Raw genomic sequence first — 17,631 nt, forward strand, 5'->3', positions numbered from 1 at the left:
TATTTCTTTTAATAGAATTCTGACACTTTTATTAATGGCCACAGAATCCTCTAAAAATCCTTGGCAGACGATTCAATATATTTGTTTTTTGTTATTGTTGTTTTGTTTTGTTTTTGTAATCAGGATTTTTTCACAAAATGACTTAGGCTTCTTTTCCCTTAGGAAATTCTATGCTTGTAAATTAACTTTTTCTGAAACCTTGGTATGGGCCATGAATTCCATTCTTCTTCCTCAACTCACTTTTCCCCACCAAATATGGACATTTGTTGCTTATAAGGTGTTACCTTAGTGAGCTGTCTATTGTTGATTCTCATGGATCAACAATTAGGACTGAGCAATGACTAAATAGCCCTCATCATTTCTCTGTCTCCATTACTGTTTACAGTAACTATGCTCACTTTGACTGTCACTGTTAAGAATCACCATTTTTATTGCTGACAAAATATTAATTATTGCCATAGTTGCTTGTAGTCTATTTTCTATTGCTATAACAGAATGCTACAATCTTGGTAATTTATAAAGAAAGAAGTTTACTGACTTCATGGAGCTCATGATTCTGGAAACAGGGAAGTGAGAGCCTTTGTGCTGTATCAAAGCATTGAGGAAGGTGAAAGATCAATAAGAGCACAAAAACAAATAAGAGAGAGAGAAAAAAGAAAGCTCAAGGGGCATCAGGTTTTATTACAGCCTGCTTTTGTGGTAACTTACCTAATCCTATGACAACAGCACTAATCCATTCATAGGGCTCAACCCTCACTAACCCATTGCCTCCAATTAGAATCGGCCTCTCAACGTCACCATGTTGGGGATAAATTTCTATCATATGCATTTGAGGGACATAACCAAATCACAGCCATTATTAATTTCACCCCACAATATTCATTCTTATCACGGGAACTTCCAAAGTTCCATCCAATGAAAATGGCCGTCTCAGAATCCAGGTTTCTGTGATCTCTATCATGTCCAAACATGTCTCATTAGACATGCTCTTCATCTGCAGCAATTGGAATAAAAAGTGTTATTTTTCATTATTACATCCAATATACAATTATGAAATGAGCAAAATAATCAAGTGTAACATCCAGCCTGAGTTCAAGTAAGAAGAAAATTCAATGCTATGGATCCAATCCACGTAAACTCATGAGGACTAGAATGTTATTTTCTCCATTTTTAGGTACATGGGTTTTAAAGAGACGTTTTTTGTTCCTTCTTTTTAGTTTCAAAATCTTGAATAAAACATTCTGTATAGATATTTAATTTTCTTTTCACTCAACTTTCTACTTTAATTTCCTATTAGAGAAAATCGTCATGATAGCTGTTAAAATTGGAGACAGAATAGACTGGTTGGACTTCTAAGTCCATTTTCTAGGCTTGTTAAGGATGCAAGTATAAATGGAAACCATTAATCTTCCATGACCATAGGATATATTGTGCCAATAAAAACAAAAAATCTTGACCTCAGTGTGATATTGGATCAGCTTACAAACAGGAAAATAAAAATTAGAAGCAGTAAGTTATTAAGACTTAGAAGAATCACAGAAAACCCATCTATCATCATTAGGGAAATGTCCAAAGAAACTAAGTATTTTTAGAGCATTTATATTCTAATGCTTAGGAGCAATTGGGGGCCCTTTCCTTCAATACTTGACTTAAAAACTTCCCCTCTAAGATTTATATCAATTAATAATATGCTAAAACAAACAGATACTTAAAAGCTAATGAAAGCATAAAAATTTACATGATTTTGGCAAATGACCAATTTAAGGAAACTTTATCATTTGTGATTTCATTTCAATAACATGCAGTACTGCATGAAAAAAAGACTACTAAAACTTTCTTAAGTTAACTGAATTCTAAAACTAGTACAGAATCTAAGACCTTATTTAAAAAATGTGATTTTTAATTAACTGAAACACACCTCCTGTTAACTCTCTTATTACTGAGAACTTACAATGCCTGCTGATTATCCAATGAGAAGAACTGACCACTACTGTCCAATGGTCATCTTCTTTATGAGTATCTGATCATTTAATAAGTTAGAGTTGGTTGTATCATCCTGGAATTGTACAACCAAACATAAAAATGAAGTTCTCTGGATTAAATGACTTGTCCAAGATCACACCAGACAGCAGAAGTGAAAGATACTCCGGGCAAGCGCCACTCTTTCATTAAGCTTGAGTCTTCAAATTGGTCAAAAACAATGAATTGAAAACCATCATTTTCCTATATTTCTTTAAAATTGAGATTTTTATGATAAACTAATTGTATTCTAGGGCCATAATTGGACTTGTTTTACAAAATAAAGAACAAATAAGGATCCTTATATTAATATAAAAGACATTGGAAAAGAACCTAATAGGAATCATTAAAAATAAGATAAAATATGAGTTGGTCTTCAATATCTAAAGTCTACACTAGTTCACTGCAGTGTCATTATGGCATTGATGAGTGTGGGAAAAGCCTGGGAAATGCCGCTAGCATGACATTGATAAATGTGGGAAGGACACGTGAACTCTTCCAGGCCAATAGACTGTTTTGAACCCATCTGCAAGGCTGCTTTACAGGAAATGACAATCTTCTCTGCTACTTAAAGAATATGATTGTATCGGTCCCAAAGATAGACATTTAATAATGGAACCAGTTGTTTGTATCTACTTTCCATTGATTTTTTTTTTTTTCCTGAGAAAATATAATTATACTAGCTGAGAAATTCTTTGCCATCCCATGTCATTAGTTTCGGGCAGCCTACACCACTTTGGTGTGACAGATTTCACCCTCTGATTACAGTATGAAAGAAATCGGTCACCTCAGCCCAGCCTGCTGGCCTCTGCCTCGCCCAGCTTCCCCCAGCTCGGGCTCCTTATCTGCCCATCTCCAAAGGCCCCAAGCTCTGCTGCCTCCCACCAGCTGCCCTGGAACAGGAAGCTGCCAATCAAACCTTGGGTGGGAGGAGCTGGGGCGCCCTCCCAGCAAGCTTGGGTCAGCTGTAGTAGTCGGACCTCCTGAACTGTCCTGGACTCTGAACTTTATGAATCCCTAGTGTCTTGGGAAAGGCGTCTTTCATTAGGCCATATTTCTGCTTGTGTGTAGGGAGGGGACCTAAATTAATCTCCTTGTGTTTGAGGAGAAGTAAAGTGATGGTTTCCTCCTTGTAAACTGCTTCCGGAGCCTTTTCATTGGGGTTTGATCTCTTCCTTCACAATTTGGCTGGTCTTCAGGGATTCTGTGGTTAAGAACAACAAAGACAAAAACACTTCTCCATGTACTGCTCTGCACCTATTTGCACTTTGATTGCATCTAAACAAACCTCCTTTCTGCTTGTACTGTAAATTAGGAAACTCATAAACATGACCAACCTCCTCTTGGAAAGAACCAGCAAACCACTTTAAAACCTGTGTGACATTGCACGCCACACAGTGATCTAAGCTACTTCTATACCTTTTGGTACAAAAGATGTGTTACTTGCCATGCAATCAAAAAATTTCCAGAGTTATCTGCACTAAAGCTCAAAGTATCTGGGACAAACATAATGAATTATAGAGGATCATATTAAGTAAATTAAATCAATTATTTATTGAATATATTTGCAGTGAATGCAATTCAGATGCTTGTGGATTTTTTAATAAAACTTAAAAAACACAGAATTAATATTTAATATTCTAACTCCAGCAATGACAGTAACTTGAGAATTATTTAGTAAGTACTGTCATCTTATATAGTAAATTTAATTTTGAATATTTAGAAAAAGCATGTGAAAAGTTGATAGGTAAGGATGAAGACAATTTGCAGTCATATTAGGAGTCCGAAAAGAACACACCAGGGCTCAGAAGAAAAAAGTGCTAGAGATCTATGCCTGCAAACACACTGTGGTGTTTATAAGTTTTTAATGTCTGTATTTGTAAAACCTAGTGTTTCTTTAATTTCTTCTTTGGACATTAAATATTGAATCTCTGGAAGAGTTCTGAATACACTCTTCTACCTTATGCCAGCCTTATTTCATGGCCCAGTTAATCTGATTCAGATTAATGATCTTGTTTGTACCCTATAACATAAAAATCAGTCACAATTGACAAGGTATTTATTTTGGAAGCAGTCTACCAACATTCCAGATATAGAGATGTTGACGTGTACAGATAGAAATGTAGATACTTGGATATGGACATCAGCATCTGTGTCTATAAAGGTGATTTGGTATCTGAAACATCTTCTAATTGGATAGCACCAGATAAAATTGATTTATTTCTTATAAGTTTGGTTTTAGCAATTTCCAGGCAAATGATTTATTACAATGACAGAGAAACATTGACAGTTCAATAACACTGATCAACGATGGAAACCAGTGGACAAATGGTACCCTGCATGCTTTGAAATGGCATCCCAGAATGGCCCCTGAAAGGACCTCTACAAAAGGCTAAAGTATGAAGTAATATCTGTGGATGTGGATATTGTCTATCTCAATGTCCATTATTTACTTTACAGTGCAATCTTATTCTTTTTTTAATGGCTCAGTAGGTCAAATTCCATGTCCAAACCCATTAGAGCCAAGAATATTTCCTTGGAATGACTGGGTCTTTGTTTTGATTTTGTTTAAAACCATCTTCTACGTAGGAAGTTATCTTCCATTAAAATCACCTTTATGAGACATTTTTTTCTTTCACCTTTATCTCCAGCTAATTGGTCAGAGAATACTAGTTACTAAAACTTGGGATCTCAGTGGTTACACAAATATAGCTTTGCTAATTATTTACTTTTAATTTCAATAAGAATCAGTGGTGGAATGGCATGGACCTTTGGCAAAGATCCAAATGCATTCCATCCAGTAATTCTGTGGTTTTCTACACTGTACAACCTTTCACTGGGAAACTTACATGCATTAAGGGGATGAGAACAAAGAAGGGAAGATGTAGACAAAGTGGAGAAGACCAGTCCAAAAAGAGGCAGACATGACTTCCTGCCTTTTAAATGGTCAGAAAACAGTTAAATGACCACTTTTAACAACAGTACAGGAAAATATAAGCTTCTGAAGAAATACGAAAAAATGAAAACAAGTAAAATGTTTTGTAAACAAACAGCATTATCTCTTTCAAACACACTCACACACACACACACACACAAACACACACAATATTACTACCAAAGTTCTGTTTTACTCCTATTACTAAATGACTACTAAAGTGATTTTTCCATTATAATAGACTCTATACCAATTAATTGATTTCAGGGTTTTATTTTCTGGTTTTCTCTATCTTCCATAGCTTCTAAAAGTAACAACAAAATACAATTTTTTTTTCCATTTGCCAAGGACAACTTTAATTAGATACCCTTTGGGTAAATTCTGAAGAATTGCATCCCTGATTCTCAATATAGCTCCCTGAACAAATCTGCATGTAAACAAATAATAACCCTTTTATGATGAAAAGCCACAAATGTTTATTTTAAATTTATCTGTTTTATATACAATTACAGAGAAATTTAATTTCCTGCAGAACTTAACCTAGTAATCAAGGGTCAAATTCTGCAAAATAAGTACTAGTACAACGAGTATCAATGGTTTTCCTATTGTGATGTGGTAGGAAATTCACATTTCAGAGGGGCCAAATTTAAGCTCTGAACTATCTTTATATTTTATACTAATAAAGGTATAAAGAACAAGTTAAAGAACCAATGAAAGTATTTTCATTCTTGATTTGGGGGCTTTCCTAAAAATGACCCTGAAATAGGACTTGGGTGCAAGTTGTTAATCTAGAAAGTGAACTTAGAAAGTACAAGTAGGAAAAAGTAAAAGTAAGACATGGAGAGTAACCAGTAAAATTTATGTTATGTGTCCACTTACCATGGAAGACAATAACACAACTAACACCAGTATTCCCGCTGGGAATCTCTGAGAAACCACTTGAATTTCTCGAGAAGGACCAGGATGCTGGGGTATTTAGCCACCTACTCACCTCATCCTTTATATCCTGGATGTTAATGATAAGATCACATGTTTATAAAATTAACCAATCAGAGCTATAATCTCAAAAAAAAATTACACAGGTATAGCAATATTTTAATTTTTTGATATGTTTTAAATATATAGGTAATTAATATAAAATATAAAGCACTAACATTTTGGATTTCTTTCACAAAACTTGATCTTTTTAAGAAAACATTGTACTCATGGTATGTAAATTCTCTGTTTACAACTTACTCAATGCATGAAAAGAAATACACACACTAGGAGCCTGGAAAAGTAGTTTGTCAGAAACATGAGTTCTGAGAAAATAACTTTTAACTCCCTAAAAATGGTAAGCTAAAATAAACTGGTTATATTTCACGGGGCTCTCTTAATAGGTACAGATGGTCTCTGGTGAAACAAAACTGATCTCTAATAGGATTTCACATCAGACAACTGAGAAGAGTCACAGGAATATCCAAACTTAGCTCCACTTTAACAGAGGGGGCATCATCTCTGAGGACCAGTTGTGGTAAGGGTAGACCTTCACCAAGGGAGAAGATCGATTCAGCATGGGTTGTATGGAATTAATTTTAGGTGGATGGATGATTACACTTGAAGTGTTAAAGTAGTCCACCAAATAAAGGTGAAAATTATGGATATTCCAAGGAACTTTCTCATACACTAGATCAGTGATCTACCACATATTTTGGGTTCTATCCTCTAAATGTTGAGAACTTGACAACAATCCAAGAACTGGGTGATGATTGCTGCCCCCTTTTATAATACTTACAACAACAGTGTTTACACTCAATCAATAGAATACGGAAGTGCTACAGAGAGTACTGAATTTGGAGATGAATGAACACCAGCACCTCCACTAACTCCCGGGGTCATTGGTAAAGTGCATGACTCCTTAAAATTGGTTTTCATTAAAAATACTGCAACTGTTTCAAAGTTTTAAAATCAAGTGTGCTAAGTTTAAATGTGAACAAACACTCGGTGTGCTGAATGTATTTCCAGAAAAAGGAAATGGCTTTATTTGATTTTTACACTGACCTTTTTTTTGTATTAATACAATCCAAAACAAGAAAAGAGGTCATATTTTTATATGGAGAGGTTATATTTTTCAGAATTTTCAGCACGATTCAAAATGCCGTAACTTCTACTAGTGTTGAAGGTAATACTCACAGAGGTGGTCCATCCTTCCTTCTCCATGTGTTCCAGCCACCAGAACAGACCAGGGTGCCATGACTAGCCACAGCAGAGGTTGTGGTACCCCTTCTGCTCTCTCCTCTGCCCCTTAATGTCCTTCTCTCCTTCTCCCATTTGCCAACTCTGCTGATGGCAACTGATCTGCTCTGGTGTATTAAGGCCCACTAATCCTTTCTACTGTGCCTTCACAAGAGGAAGCTCTTGCTCTCCTCTTTACTGAGTTTATTTCTTTCTGAGTTGATGATGTCACTCCTTATTTCTTTGGAATGGTAAATCCAGAAACATCAAAATACGTGTTGGGGTGTGTGTAAAGTGTAGATATGTGGTCACTTAGGGGAAGGAGTAAAGATCAGAAAGGCCTATAGTCATTTTTTTTTCCAAATATATTTTCTTAACTTCATTTAGGAAAAAAAAAAGTACTGTACTAATTTCCAACTACATTATTAGAGAATCAGGTTATATCAGAATGGAAGGCTCATGTCTTGACGCTTGTCTTGGACTATCATCTTCCTGTGACATCTGAATCTTGTGAAAAGAATGAATAGTTGTCAAAAGAGAAATTAATATATTTTTTTATCTCTTTGAAATAATATAATATCACTTCAGTCTAGTTGAACTGTATACCTCTATGTAAACCATTGCCAAAGTTTGGCCTCTTATTTCTTACAAACAGCCTGTTCATATTTCTCAAAATCCTTAATAAAATAAGTGTATGGTTATTTAGAAAAAAGGAAAAGTGTCAGATAGATTTTCAAGGGATAAGATCACTCTTGAATGTCCATATTCTTTTTTTACAATTCTGAATGTGAAATGCAAGTAAAAAAAAAAAAACAATGGATTTACAGTGAAAATGGCCTGCATATTTTTTTGAGTACATAAAATAATCATGCTCTTTACAATCAATAACGTTTTGAATCCATTGAGACTTCTATAATGTGAATCGTTATCCAATCAATCCTGTGAATAACTTGCTAAATGATGCCTATTTTGAAACACTGGGGGAAAAATCCCATCATTTTAGTGGCCATTGGGATAGATAGGATTGTTCTGAGGAAAGCAGAGGAACACATAAGAGTATGTGAATTAAATTTGATGACTTGTTTAGATGCTGTTAAAGGTGTGGTTGTTTTCATTGTTTAGTCAAGTTTGGGATGTAAATGTCAGAAAACTCAGCTCAAACACATTTACTTCATTGATTTTTGCAACTGAGAAGACCAGAGCTTATCTGCTTCTGGCTCAAGGGGCATCATCAGTACCCAGTTTTGTTTATGTTTCCTTCTCTCAACCTTGTTAAGGGTGTTCTCAGAACCCAACTGGGGACAAAATAACTGTATCTTCTTTGCAATTGGGCGGGGAGGGGGGATGTTGCTAAGTGGTGGGGTGTGTGCTTCCCATGCAAGAGATCTTAGATTCCATGCTCAGTATCAGAAACGGAAAGATTTAAATGTGTATGTGGGTGTGGGTGTATACACACTCATAAATATCTACATAAGTTTATATATGTGTATATATATTTTATGTGTGTATGTATGCTTATGTGTGTATATGTAAGTTTATGAGTGTATATGTGTGCATGTATTATATATGTGCTACATGTTTATATATGTGTGTTTATGTTACATGTGTGGATATACATATTTTTATTTGAGGTGAAATTTAGTAAAGAGATTTGCTTATTCACTTTAACTGGATTGACTGGAAGCCTGTGTTTTTCCTGAACCAGAGCCAAGGCATACACTCTTGTGATTAGCCTGTGTTGAGTAATGTATCTATGCCAATATCAACTAAAATACAGATAATAGAAAGTGTGCAAATATTTTTTAAAAGTATATATTATATACATTTTACTCCAATATTATGTTTATATATAATGTATAAAATATACGTAAACATTTAAATGTATCCCATAAAGTTTTTATGATTACACATATACTCAGAAATACTAAAGCTTGGGTATTTTTAACGTGAAAATTAAAATCATCTTAAAAACATAATGCAAGGCAGTGTGAAGCAGGGAATTGAACTTTTTAGAAATATGTAAGACATAAATGAAGAATCCAATTGTTATTAAATCAGGAATAGAAGGAAAGCCTCAATAGAAATAAAATATAATAGAGCATTCATACCTGACAGAAAAAAATTACACATTTAAAGGCAGTCAGCTACATTATTATTTATTTTCTAATCTTAACAAGATAATGCTATTCGCTATAAAATTAAACATCAAAGCTATTAACATTAAAAAATTATTAATCCTTCTGTGTGTCTCAGAGAAAAGATGGTCCCTCTGATCAGTGAGGAAGTAGCTGAATGGATAGAGGGATAAAGTCTCTGTGCCTCAGTATCAAAGTGGGCTTACATGGAAAAAAAATACAGTGCAGACTGTGGGTGAGGCTCAGTGGTGGAGCAATGCCCAGGGTCTGGAAAGCCCTGGGGTCCATCTGCAGGAAACAAAAGAAAGACAGACAGCTATAAATTAGCACCTCTGATGAAAACTTATGGAAATTAGCATCAGCTCCATGAGTTTGTCAGTCACAACTTTATAGTCTTCATGAAGCAACTCCTAGCATGTGTTTATCAATGATATTTAATTATCATAATCATAAATGATACTTCTATCATTTAAAGATGAATGAAACACTCTTGACTTAGACCTTTACCTTGACTGGAAATGTGATCATTTCAAAAGTAAAGTGGTAAATAATGATTTAACACTAAATATAGAATTATTGGTTAACATGTCAGTATCTCTAAAATTTTGAATATTCCTTCAGTAAAACAACTAATAAAGCAAAGCATCATTTATCATAGTGTCTGAACTTGAATTTACCAATGGGATACAAGTTTCTCTCTCTACTCTGCATATTACCCAGAGTCTCTATTCTGAAAATTGCTCCTCATTCATATTTTTGCAGATGTAAAACCTGTGTGACAAAGGTATGTACCATTCAGCATTCTCACTCCGAGTCTACCTGGTAACAGCTTCTTGAGACTGGAGGCTTCATGTAAGTTGTCACCACTATTGTCTATTACTTATAAGAATTGCTAGGAATAGTAGATAAATAAACACTAGTGTAGAAATGAACCAATAATCAAATGAAAGATGGAAAATGTACATGGATAGAACATGCTTAGGACTGTCACACCTCAGCAAATGATTCTTTCTCATCAGATTTTGCAGTTATGTTGCACACTTCCTAGTGAATTTTGTTAAACCTATAGTGAAAACAATGTTATGTTAGTGTTGAGAGAATATGAAGCATGGTAAAATATAATGTCAGCCCTGAAAAGGAAAAACAAAGCAAGTAATTGGCACCTGGATTTTCCAATCCCTTATTCAGTCTTCTTAGAGGCTGAGATTCGCCCATCTTCAGCTCTTCAAAGTGTTTGAAAATCCTTCCAGTTAACTTCCCTTTTTCACTTGGGAAAGATTGAATAGATTCAGTTCCTTACAATGAGACATTCCTAGCACCTATAACAAAGCAGTTTTCATATTTATTTTATTCCAAGTTCACTTTCACCACTTGAAGCAGCAGGATTAATTTTCAAATTTCATGTTTATTTGGAAGGTGAATTTCAACCTGTGTGCCTCCGCTTCCAAACAAGTTCCCATATTGATGTCCCAAACAGACAAACAAACAAAAACAAAAGGGAAATGCCTGACAAAAGGTAGAGAAATTAAAAAGTGATAGAGAGACTCAGGGAAGGAGGTCAATGTAGCACCTGGGCAGCAGCCTTTATCTGATTTCTCACATCTATGGATGATCAGGTGAGAAGTGGAGTCACTCTTGGCAAGGGTAATTGGCCATTTAGCACAGGATGGTTTTCATGTAGTGAGGAAGGGAAAAAAAATGTGTTGAGTCAAGATGACCTGCCTAGGGTCGTCATAATACATCCTTGCTCTATTGTAACTGGGTAGAAATGAATGCAACAGCCCCAACCTGTGAAGAGTTTGATTTTTTTTTTTTTTTTTTAGGGAATAAAAGCCTACCTCTCATAATCTTCTAAGCCTCCAAAACTTATCGAGATACTAATTGAAGGTAATTGAAGGACACAGGAATTTAGAATGAAGAGGAAAAGAGAGTATGAGTCTTAGTTGCAAATAATAAATAAATGTAGAACTCCTCTAGGGATAGAGAAGGCTAAGGCAGAGATCCAGACTTTACCAGTAAGTGTTGAAGACATGTCTCACAGACACATGTGACCCAAGACAAAGACTGAAGATTTTTCAGTACCAGACATTCCAGGGTTACTTAGTTTCAGGGGGAGCTGACCACTGAAGCTAATGGAACAGAAAATTTTAGGGGTGATACATGAAAAAGGATATAGTGTTTTTAGGATTTGCTCAGAAAAAAACACTCCATAGCCCAAGGAAAAATAAATGTAGGGGAGGAGAAACTAATTTTCAGAGTTGTCTTATTTTCATGTCCATAATGCCAAATTTAAACAAAAATTTTCAATTTATTAAAATAAACCAGAAAATATAGTCTGTATTCAGCAAAAAAGAAATGAATAGTATTTGTGCAAGAAAAGACTCAGACATACCTCTTTGACACAAAATTCAAGTTGGCTTTTTAAATTTATATTCAACAAGACAAAGAAAACTGTCTAATGAACTAAAAGAAAATATAAGAATAATATGTCATAAAACTTAGAACATCAATAAAAATGGATATTGTAAAAAAATAGGCAAAACAGAAATTTGGGATTTGGAAAGTGCAATAACTAAAATAGAAAATACTCTAGAAAGGCTTAAGACCAGAACTTAGCAGGCCAAGGAAACAATCAGAAACCATAACAGATGTGCAAATAAAGTATGGTATATTTATACCATGGAGTATTTTTAAGTGAAACAAATAATAATGAATCTCTTACATGCTACAACAAAATTAATCTTGAAAACATTATGCTAATTTTCACAAGGATGACACAGCAGTTTAATTATTGTATGATTATATAACAGTTCCAAAATAGACAAATCTATAGGCAGAATGTTCACCATGGTGGACAGAGTATGGGCAGTGGGTCTGTTTGAAATTATTTGTAATAGAGTTTCCTTGGTAAGTTGTATAAATATTCCGGAATTAGATGGTGCTTATAGTTACACAAATATATTAAAATATTAAATATTTTTACATTAAAAATATTGTATAACATATTTAAAATGTGATATTTTCATATGTATTATAATGAATGTTATATAAAACATATATAAATAAAAATTAGTATTAAGAAAATACTTTAAATTCATACTTCTGGAAGTTTGTTACCAGTAAGGGTAGCCTGGGAAGCAAACAAACCAGGAAGCAAGGTTGAGTCAGCTGTTTTAGTGCAAATCAATGGTCAGGTTGTACTGACAGTAAACTGAATGCAGTCGAGAACATTGGCTATTCTGCCTAATCAAGGAAGAGCCACTTAAGAAAATATCACAATCATTAAAAATAGGAATCGTGTCAGGATGAAAGTGTGACTTATCTCCTTGAGATCACACCTGCATTGCTTGATTTATAGTATAATATATGTAGGATTCTAGAATGATTTACTCTTTGCATCACTTGTTCTATAGTAGGAAAGATGTTAAAATTACCTACTATATTATATTGGCTCAACTCTAGAATAATCCTAGTTCTCTAGGCATACCTCTGAGAGAAGAAATTAGCTGACCATTTAGGCAGCCCCCCAAATGATAGATTTTTGCAGAAAGCAAAAGAGGAATGAGTCATTCTGATTAGACAGGGCTTTCCACCTATGGAAAGAGGTCTGCTATAAGACATTATTTAAACTTCTTGAAATCAGCTGACAAATAAAGCAAAAAGTATCAGGAACTGGCATATTATAAGATATTCAGGAATAACTTCATAAATTATTGCTAATTTATTTTATTTTTAAAGTGGCTTTAATTTGATTCATTTTGGTTCATGACTGATAGTTTACAGAGGTGTCTGCTTAAAAGACTGACCTAAAGAGAATTTGAGGCTCAGATGGAATTATTGCTATGTTGATTAAATATCTGTAACTCCACTGGATATTTTAAATGACTTTAATGTTTATGTTAAATGTTTAAATTGTCTATTGTTGCTCCATTTTTTGAAGGATAAAACTGAGCCTTAGAAAGGTTAGACAAATCCTCTAGGGCTATAAGTGTGAAGGTATGATTTAAACCCAGTATTTTCCAACTCTAAATCCACTTTTCTCATCATTATTTATACATATTCTCATAATAAAATGAGAGAAGCCTTTCACTATCGGTACTGAATCTCCAACTCATAAAAATTATGTTAAGGAATTGTTAGATCACATGCCATATATTGTAAAGATCAACTACCTATTGAATAAGCATAATAAAACAATTAGATAAGTCCTCACACTTTAATACCTTATTCAGAGAATATATGATAAACAAGCATTAACTGAAAGCATTTTAGCATAAGTGTATTTACTTAAACAAGTTTTACTTTAACAGAGAAAAACTGATCCTGCATGAGTCAGAGAATTCAAAAGAATTTATGAGGAATTCTGCTTGCTTTTATCTATCCCTCTGACTTTTGTCATAAAAGCATAATTAACTATAAAAAGAAAATTTCTGTATAGCATGTTCTGTGAGAAGTTGAAAAGAGAGCACTAGAAGATTGTCATTCTGGATATCTATTTTAAGACTTTTTAAATGAAGCAACCCAGATAATTATACTGTGGAACATATCTTTCCTGATCTTTAAGTTAATAAATGCAGAACAAAACCATCAAAGTCAGTAGAAATAAGTGGGATCAATTTTCACAATGATCCTGGGGTGAGGGGCACATACAATGGAAAAAAATAGAAAATAAATATTAGTTGGGTAGGAGAGCTAAAATAAACATGACTTCTTACATTGCCACACAGTGGTAGGATAGCGTTTTACAGAAATTAAAATTTCATTAGCTTTACAACAGGACCCCAACCTCTTTACTTTTAATGGAAATTTAATGGCTTTACTTAATATTACTAAAAATTCAATTAATAATAATTTAGTCTGTGAGGCTTATTGAGTTGTTTAGCAGGTGATACTAATCCAGAAAGTGTCCATTTCTATAAGAACATTTAATTTGTAACATCTCCTTGAAAACTGAATTAAATGGGAAGACGTTAGAAATACATATAAATACATATGTCTCAGTATGAAATGATCATTACAGGCCCAGATGAGAGCATCCCTGCTAGATAAGGAAAACTAAGACTGCATAATTTTGGATGTACATATCCTGAACACTCTTTTTATACAGATACTATCATGGTTCTCTCTAAACAATATCTGTGAAAGAACCCCAGTAAATTTTAATAATCTGCTTGGAGAATCTGGTCATGCATAATTTAGGGAGTGCCACGAAAGAAAATGCTATGATGTCTTTGGGCTGACTAAAAAGAAAGATAAAGAAAAAAGAATATGGCTTAAATAGGCCAAATTGAGCCAATAAACATACATTTCAGGTAAAAATAATGTTTTAATTTATGACTCAAATCTTACCTGTGGTATACTTATGTTAAAACATTGTTAGGGTCTGTAAACAAGTCAGGATGGCGCCTGGCATTTTGCAGAGGGAGTGGTTTGTGAAGTAAGCCGGGGAGCCATTAAGTGTGGAGATTCCTTATTGGTTGACTGCTGTATCTAGTTTATGTTAATTAAGATAAGCTGTGTGGAATGTATATACACCCCTCCTGTCCTACAATAAAGGGCTCCCACTCCTGCTGTATCAATGTACACAAGTTGTTCGTCACCCCCCGGTTATTTTGCTGCAGCTGGACTGCGGCAAAACATGTTCATTGTTTATTTAAAATTCAAATTTTCCTGGCGTCCCAAATTTTCTCCACTGATCGGGCAATCAAAGTGAGTTGGCAAATTAATGGACTTAAGCTTAATAGTTGAAAATCTCCAGGTTCGAGATTTGCATAAAGTTGTTACAGCTTCTTTATATTGTTTTTAAATAAGCACTTGTGATAAACCTTGGTGGGTAGTCATATAAAAATCCAAGTCATTTAAAATTGTTTTTCAAAGTTTTTTTAGAAAAAAAATTGATTAAATTTCATATGACCAGGAATAATTTTGCTGGTAGATTTAACAGGAGAGAAACTAGGAGGAAGAATCACACTGAATTAATTTTAGTTGTTACCAAACGTAGGTATTTTTGCTGCTGTGACAAGAACAATTAGAAGATAGAAAAAGATTACCTTGGGGTTCATGGTTTCTGAGGTCTCAGTCCATAGATGACTGACTCCATTCCTCAGAGTTGAAGTTGAGGCAGGACATCATGATGGAAGAGTATGGCAGAGGAAAACAGCTGGAAGCATGACATCAGGAAGCAGAGAGAGACTAAGCTCTGTCAAAGGACTGAAAATCTGCATACTACAGTGATGCAGCCATGATAATGTTTATAGCAGCTCAGTTCACACTAGCTAAAATATGGAACCAATCTAGGTGTCCTTTAACAGATGAACGGATAAAGAAAATGTGGTATATATATATTTAATGTAATATTGCTTAGCTTCAAAGAATAATGAAATTATGGCATTTGCCAGTAAATGGGTGACGTTGGAGAATATCATGTTAAGTGAAATAAGCCAATCCCAAAAAAACAAAGGCCAAATGTTTTCTCTAGTATGCAGATGCTAATTTAAAATGGTGGTGGAGCACTAGTGAAGAATAGAGTTACCTTAGATTTGGTAGAAGGAAGCTACAGAAAGGGAAGGGAAGGAATATGGATATAGAACAGATACTAGAATGAAACAGACATTATTGCTTTGTGTATATGGCTTGCATGACCAGTGTGATTTTACAATATGTACACTCAGAAAAATGAGAAATTATATCCCATCTATGTATGAAATATCAAAGTGCATAAATGCATTCTACTGTCATGTATAACTAATTAAACCAAATAAAAAAATGAAAATTTAAAAATAAAAAAATTTAAAAAAATTAAAAATCATATACCCCAAGGCATGCCCTAATGACCCATCTCCTTTGCCATACCCTACCTGCCTACAGCTACCACCCAGTTAGTCTCTATCAGGGGATTAATGCATTGATTAGGTTAAGGTTCTTATAAACCGATCATTTCACTTCTAAACCCTCTTGCTTTGTCTCATATATGAGCTTTTAGGGAACCCTGCACATATAAACCATAACAACACTCTTCAAAATAAGCTCTTCATAAACCAGTTCCATTCTTTCAGGAAAATATTTTGTAAACATTTCTATGAATATAGTTTAAAATATTATGTGAATTTTACTTTTGACAATAATATTCTGTGGATAAATATGTAGCTAACAAATTACAAAATATTTCAATCATTTTCTTAATAATCTTTCATTTTTATATTTCATATTTATTAGTATCACCATCTAGAAAGGAAATAAAAAATGTTTAAACTTAATGAACCAATTTTTCAATTTAATTAAAGATGAATTTAAATACTTCAAGTTGAACCCAAGATTTAGATTGCCTATTTTTTTCAATTTTTCAATTAAAATGAATAAATGACATTTGGCTATCTTTGAATTATTGATATTTTATTAAATATGTTTCATTACTGCATTGTAGTTGTACATACGTATAGTGGGATCCGTTGTTACATATTTCTATATATGCATAGCATAACTGGTACAATTTCATTTTCTAGTAGTCCCCTTTCCCTCCATTCCTTTCTTCCACTGGTCGCCTTTGTCAAACCTAATTGCTACCCTTCTATTTTCATGAGATCCTTGATAAACTTTAATTTAGAGAAAAAGTACTAAAATTTATCTGCTGAAATATATTTATATTTCACTTATACTACACTTACACTGCAAGAATGACTTTAAGTACTTATATTATTCAAAATATATCTAAATATCATATTCAAATTGGTTTGTTTCTCCAACAGGAAATGCTTGATTTAAAATATCAATGTTGAGGCTGGGGTTGTGGCTCAGCAGTAGAGCGCTTGCCTAGCACATGTGAGGCCCTGGGTTTGATCCTCAGCACCACATAAAAATAAAAAAAATAAAATAAATGTATTGTGTCCAATCACAACTAAAAAATAAATATTGAAATAATTAAATAAATGAAATATCAATGTTTAAGCATATGAACATATATCCACATTCTCTCTCTCTCTCTATGTGTGTGTGTGTGTGTGTGTAAATACATACATAAATACTTATATTTGTACAAGTTTACATAACTACTTATAAATATAGATATAAATAAAATGTATAGCTATATATAAGTATATATGAAATATAACACATTACATAAATTTGTTCGTACTATATTTATAATATGTATATTTATACATATATATGCACTTATGACCTTAATTACAGTGTATTTACCTAAAGGAAAATCAACAAAGGTTAAATGACTGTTTCAAATTTTAATCTTTAATCAATAGTTATCACTAATTAGTCTTATAAAGCTTTTGTGAAAGACATAACCAAGCATATTGAATATAACCTTCCCAGTGA

The sequence above is a fragment of the Marmota monax genome, unplaced genomic scaffold, assembly GCF_021218885.2.
Source record: "Marmota monax isolate L192 unplaced genomic scaffold, Marmota_monax_Labrador192_F-V1.1 WCK01_AAM20220418_F8-fsc00026, whole genome shotgun sequence".
NCBI lineage: Eukaryota > Metazoa > Chordata > Mammalia > Rodentia > Sciuridae > Marmota > Marmota monax.